Source organism: Phascolarctos cinereus, unplaced genomic scaffold (assembly GCF_003287225.1).
Source record: "Phascolarctos cinereus isolate Bilbo 61053 unplaced genomic scaffold, phaCin_HiC Scaffold_9;HRSCAF=440, whole genome shotgun sequence".
In the NCBI taxonomy this organism is placed as follows: Eukaryota; Metazoa; Chordata; class Mammalia; order Diprotodontia; family Phascolarctidae; genus Phascolarctos; species Phascolarctos cinereus.
Genome location: NW_027556402.1, coordinates 199,355,673 through 199,362,072, shown reverse-complemented (window position 1 = coordinate 199,362,072; position 6,400 = coordinate 199,355,673). Strand labels below are relative to the sequence as shown.

At 47.4% G+C, this 6,400-nt stretch overlaps 1 pseudogene; it reads right to left on the bottom strand.

Annotated features, from left to right (window-relative positions):
• Positions 1-3,302: 3,302 nt before the first annotated feature.
• On the bottom strand, positions 3,303-6,060 carry LOC110212280 (cyclin-dependent kinase 11B pseudogene; annotated as a pseudogene).
• Between the last annotated feature and the right edge of the window lie 340 nt (positions 6,061-6,400).

Sequence of the window (6,400 nt, the reverse complement as noted above, 5' to 3'; positions counted from 1 at the left end):
TCTGTATACCAAGCCCAATGCTAGGCACTAAAAATACCAAGACAAAAATGAAAGTGTCAGGGTAGCTAGGTGGCACAGTGGATAGAGCACCAGCATTGAAGTCAGGAGGACCTGAGTTCAAATCCGGCCTCAGACCAAACACTTGACACTTACTAGCTGTGTGACTCTGGGCAAGTCACTTAACCCCAATTGCCTTTAAAAAAAAATGAAAGTGTCTGTCCTAGAGGAGCTTACATCCTGCTGTGGGAAATAACAACACACACACACACACACACACACACACACACACACACACACAGAGACAAAGTACATAAGAAAATAAATATGAGATTACTATCAGCTAGGGGAGGCAGGAGGGTATAAGCAGCTGAAAGATCTATGGCCTAAAGTAGGAATGGCATCTGAGCTGGGATTTAAAGGAAATTACCATTCTAAGAGGCAGAAATGAAAAGGACACCCCAGGCATGGGGGACGTCCTGTAAAAAATCATGAAGGCAAGAGATTAAATGTGATATGTACTGGAAGGTAGAGTGTGTGTTGGAGAATAATGCGGGGGAAAAGCTGTGAAAGGTTTTAAATGTCTAACAGAGAAGCTTGTACTCAATCTTAGGGGCAATGGAATTTATTGATCAGGACAGTGACCTGAGCCTTATGAATATCACTAATGGCTATATGAAGAGTAGATTCTACAGGAAAGAGATTTGAGGCAAGGAGACCAGTCAGGAAGCAAACATTTAGCAAACTGTAAATGTTAAGCCAATGTATTATGTGGTTGTTAATAGAGGCAGCTATTTGAATCTGAGCTCAAATCCAGCCTCAGACACTGCATAGCTGTGCAACCCTAAGCAAGTTACTTAACCTCAGTTTGCCTCAGTTTCCTCAACTGCAAAATGGAGGATAATGATAGCACTATCGTCTCCGAGTTGTTGAGAGGATCAAATGATATAATATTTGCAAAATCACTTAGTGTAGTGCTAGCAGGTGCTAGGTAAATACTCATTCCCCCCACATAGGCTTGTTCTTCTGTCTCCCCCAGATTATGAGCCACCCATGCTCAGGGCCCTGTATCCTTCTGATTCTGAGCTACCTGAAGGCCTAAGTCTCTTCTCATCTCCCCTATAGCAAAGCCAATGCAGGGCTGGCACCCAGGAGGATTAGGGAAAGGTTGGTTTATTTGACCAAAGTGGTTTGAATTTTTGTCTTGGTATTTTTAGTGCCTAGCATTGGGCTTGGTATACAGAAGGAGCTTAATAGATGCTTCCTGATTGTTTTCGTAGACATCTCATTTAATCATTGCAACAAACTGGGAAGTAGACAGGGCAGTTATTAGTATGCCCATTTTACAAACAAGGAAACTTTGGGGGAGAGAATCCAGTTTATGCTCAAGACATTCCCCTGATGTTTCAGCCCGGGTCTGAAGCCCACACCACGGACTCACTTTCCTATTGTATCCTCTCTGCTCCTACCTAGTATACAATTTACTTAAGACAGCTTAGGCTCAAGGACTGAGGTTAGTTCATAGGATTAGCTGAAATGGCAACTGAAAATTAAGACCTTAGAAAGCAGTAACTGACAAAAGCCAAGCTATTGGCATATGATCCTCAGACCAGCCCTCTGATGGGATGCTTCTTGCTAGCCCCTTTGCTAAAGACTCAAATTCTAGTGTTTCAGCCAGGCCTCTATTTACTTGAAATATGATTTGGATATTTGAACAGACCTCCTCCCTCCCCTTTCCCCCAAAATTCCTCCTCCACAGGCTTCTATTTCCACCATCAGAAGCACTCTAAGTAGCCTAAAATAAAACTAGGACCAGCAGTATGAAATGTGCCCACAAATCAACTTCTTAAGAACCATACAGTTGTCAGGTAAGTGGAAGGGGAGACATAGATCCTTTAGAGAAGGTGCTTGGGTAGTTCCTATTTTAACTAATTATTTCTGGCAAATTTGGTGCAGAGCTGTTGTTTCTCTTCTACTATAACAACCCTGGGTCAAAGCTCTAGTCACTCTACCTTAGTTACAGCTCTGACCATTAGAAATGCCTTTCATGAGCCAAGAAGCAATTTAGTACAGGAAGTTATTTTAAAGGTATCTAGCCTCCATGGTGGGATTGAGGGTGGGGAGTAAAAACACAATTCCTGCTCTCCAAGAGATTTAGTCAGATGGGGGAAGATAACATGAAAATACTATGTACAGACAGGATGTATGGAGCATAGACTGGAGATAATGCACTGAGGGGAGGCATTTGCATTAAGTGCACCTGAAAAACCAATCAAGAGAGGCAGTGCCATTGTGCAAAGAAAACCAGCCACAGAACTGGGAAGGGTTCCTGTCCTGCCTCACACATACAGGCAGTGTGACTCTGGACAAGTCACTTTGCCTCAGTATCCTGGGCAATTCTCTAAAACTGCAAGTTGTGGAGGTGATGATCTGCACTTGTGAAGGGCAGTTTCCTCCCTGGGCGTTTTCTATATTAGTAACATCACAAACAAAAAATAAGTCGAACAAAAAACCAATCAACTCTCAATCATTTATTAAGTACCTGCCTCGCTCTCGGCACTGGGGCATACAAATAGAGAAATTATCGCTGCCAGCCACGGACTTCACACTGTTAGGAAAGAGAATCCTCATAGGATCTAGAGCTGGTAGGAGCCATAAAAGTCATCTAATGGTAAGATAATAGATTTAGAGCTATCAAGTCCATTTTACAGATGAGGAAACTGAGGCCCAGAGATGTTAAGTGACTTGTCCTGGATCATACGCTCCCAAGCCACAGTGGGGCAGGGTATTTGAACCCATCTTCTTGCACTATATGCTATTCTGTACCACATGCTGCCTTCCCCTCCAGCTCTAAACGAACGTTTAAGTGAATCAACGAATGAACAGACCGAATGAAGTATCTCCCTCTTTAAAACAGTAAATGGAGGGTAAGAAGAACTCATTCTCCCCCTGAGCCAGTCAGTGTGAGCCTATCTGAAGTTTCCTGCCTGACAAGATGGGGCCCAGGGGAGAAGGTGTGAGCTGGAGGTGGGGGAGGGAGAAGGGGTAGGGAACGAGGGTAGGGTAGGGAGCACAGGAGAGGTTAGGGCTGGGGGATTCAGGAAGGGTCGAGGGGCCCAAGTCTAACAGTGGGAAGAGGGCTCCAAGAACGTCGGGCAGCAAGCGATGGCACGGCCCCGCAGTCTCCGTTCCCCTTGTAAACCCTCCCCCCCACCCAATACCTATGCCCATGCCCATGCTCCCTGCACGGGGCTGGCTGCCCCCAGAACCGCGGCGCCTATCACTCTCGACTCCCCGGACAATAAAGTCTCTTTTGTTCTGGCTTCCCAACAAATGGGCCAGGGGATCGCGCGCCGTCCCCGCGGGGCTGGAAACGGGGCACGGTGTCTCCAGGAAGAAGAAAAAACCTTCCTCGACTTCAGTTTTACTGCGAAGACAAAACGGACTTGATTCGCAACACTCGGGCCTTTGTACGCAGCCTCTCCGCGCACGGGAGGGAGCGGCGGCACTCAAGGGTGACCGCAGGGACGGCCGGGCGGGGGCTCGGGCACCAGCTCAGCTCCCCTAAAAAGTCTTCCCACCCCACCCCCAGCATGGCGAGGCCCAGAAGGGAAGGGTCAACAGAGAAACTCCAGTTGGTTAAATCATGTAATAATCGCGTTAACACACAAGTTCCCAGTTCTTCTGGACGTCCCCAACCTCTCTGCCCTCCTAAGCTGCATGTGTTTCCATGGAGGGGCAAGCGGGTGTGGACAATCACGCCCTCCAGTCCCTCCACCTCCGAGTGCTCACACGTGCTCGCAGCCATAGTCCGGCCGCAGCTCTACTATCAGGTTTTGCTTAGCCCTGTGGCCTGGTAGGGAGCTGAAAACTTGAGGCTGAAGCTTACCAGCCGCAGATATTCCATGACTGGTGATGATGAGATAGCAGCCAGGTCTTTGAAGTCATCGTCCCCCAGCTGGCTGTAATCAAGTCCTCCTTTTGGAAGCCATGGGCTGGTGCCATGCTAAACCCTCTGCTGCTCACTCTTGGCCAGCCATGTGGGAAACACGGAAGGGTCAAAGGGAAGGCAGGTTTCTCTGAAGTATTCATGACACAGGCTATCTTCTTCGTTGATCCTCCAGCTAGGATTGTATGTCAAGAACTTTTTCATCAGATTGAAGCCCTGGTCAGAGAGAGAAGACCCAAATCTTTTCTTTAAGTTATTACAGGGATATTTTACAAAAGTTGTTTTCTTCACTACTGGAAGGTCATGATAACCAGGCCAAATCTTCTTACTGGGAGTTCCCAGGTCCTTAAAAACTTTGCTGATCTGGTCAATCTCTGAGTTCCCTGGAAATAGAGGCTTCTGAGTTAACAGCTCTCCAAATATACATCCCACTAACCACATGTCTATCTCAGTGGAATATCCTTTGGCTCCCAGTAACAACTGAGGGGCCTGGCATCCACGGGTCACTGCCATGGAAGTGTAAGCTTTTACTGGGGAGCCATATTTCTCGCCAGCCCCAAATCACCAATTTTTAAAATGCCTGTGTGACTGAGGAGCAAGTTGGAAGTCTTGAGGTCCCTGTGAAGAATTCAATTGTCGTGAAGATGTTTCACCCCCCAAAAGTCTTCACTTCCCCTGGCAGGAAGGGCTGCTTCACGGTCTCTCTGAGTCTCTTGAGGTCTTGTTCCACATAATTCATTACCATGTAGATCTGGTCAGTGCTGCTGCCTACCACAATCTCCCAGAGAGTGACAATGTTTGGGTGCTGAACTTTCTGAATGGGACCGATTTCCCTGAGGGAGGTAACTGGGAAACCTTTCTCCTTTTCCATTTTCAACCGTTTCAGAGCCACAATTTCATTGGTCTTTTTGTCCTTTGCTCTGTATACCACACCATATGTGCCTTCTCCAATCCTGTTCAGATACTGGAATTCTTGCACACTCCAACAACCCTGGAGGGTAGGGAGGTATTTGGGCAGCTCCTGTTTCAGCTCCATGAGAGCTAAGATTGGAGAGTCGGAAACATAATCTTCTATCATGCCATTGGATTGTGGTCCCCTAAAACCCACTTCTTCACCTTCTTTGGTCTCTCCCAAATCGTGGTCAAAACTTGATTCTGTAACAACTAAGATATGGTTTTCATTCTCTTGCTCTTCCTCTTCACTCACCCCTTCAACAGACTGCTCAGATACTTCCTCAGAATTGCTTCCTGTCTCCTCCTCCTCTTCTGATTTCTCACTACTGCTCTCTTCTTCCTCCACAGGGCCAGTTCCTGACTCTGCCCATGAGGACTCAGCTGAGCTGGTCTTCCTCTCCTTGCCACTAATTTCTTGTAAATCAGAAAGGAGCTCCCTCTCTTCCAGTTTCTCCTCTTTGACTGGCTTCCTGCCATCCCCTTGCTCAAATCTCTGGCTGCTGGAGTGATAGGCTCGGACTCCAGTGACTTCTTTTTACTTTTCTCACTGTTCTGAGATGTACAGAAGCTTGTCTTCTGGCCTCTCGCTCTTTGCGCCTCTCTTGTTCCCTGGGCTCCTTCTGCTTCTCCCTCATCTTCCTCTCTCACTCCCTCTTTTGCTGCTGCGGTTCAACATGCTCTCTCTGCCTCCTGGAACGTTCTCGAGCCCTCTCCCTCCTTCTCCACCTCTCCCATTCCCGCCCGGCTTTCTCCTGCTGCTCCTCCCGAGGCCTCTTCGCTCCTTTTCTCGCTCTTTCTCTTCCACCCTGGCACGCCTCAACCCCTGTGCTGAATGACTGCGACGCCGACGTGTCTCCATCCTTTTCTCCTCTTTCCCGTGAGGAGCTTTTTCCTTTTGTGACGTGCTGGGAGGGTTTGAGGGCCCAGAAGGCATCTTCTTCCTCGATATATTTCACGAAATCTTCCGTCCTGAGAGGGGGGTTCCTGATCCCTGTCCCCCAGCCTGGATCTCTCAGCTCTCCCTCTTCAAGGGAATCCTGAACATCCGAACATTTAACGCGTTTTGCCTCTGTCATCTCTTCCTGTTCCTTCCTTCGCTTCCTCTCCTGAAGAATTTCATCTAAAGTTTTCACTCTCCAAGAATTCTTTTCATTAGCCATGAGTTAGGCCACAAACTGCGCCTGCGCAGTCGCCTCTACAGCTGCTCCAGCTGCCCCACAGAGCGAAATGAGGAGACTCAGGGTCTTGCTCAAGAGAAGCGCATCCTCCTCAAGAGAAGCGCGTCACTTCCGGCTGCGGCATGGCAGCGGGGAGGGGCGATGACGTCAGATTTAAACTTTGTTACCTTCTCTAAAAATTTTCCCCAGGGGAAGGTAGGGAGTATGGGAAAGAATTCAAAACTCAGTTTTTTAAAAAAAGAATGTTAAATTTGTTTTTATATGTACCCAAATATTTTAATATTTTCCAAGTACGTGTAAAAAATTTTAACATTCATTTTTT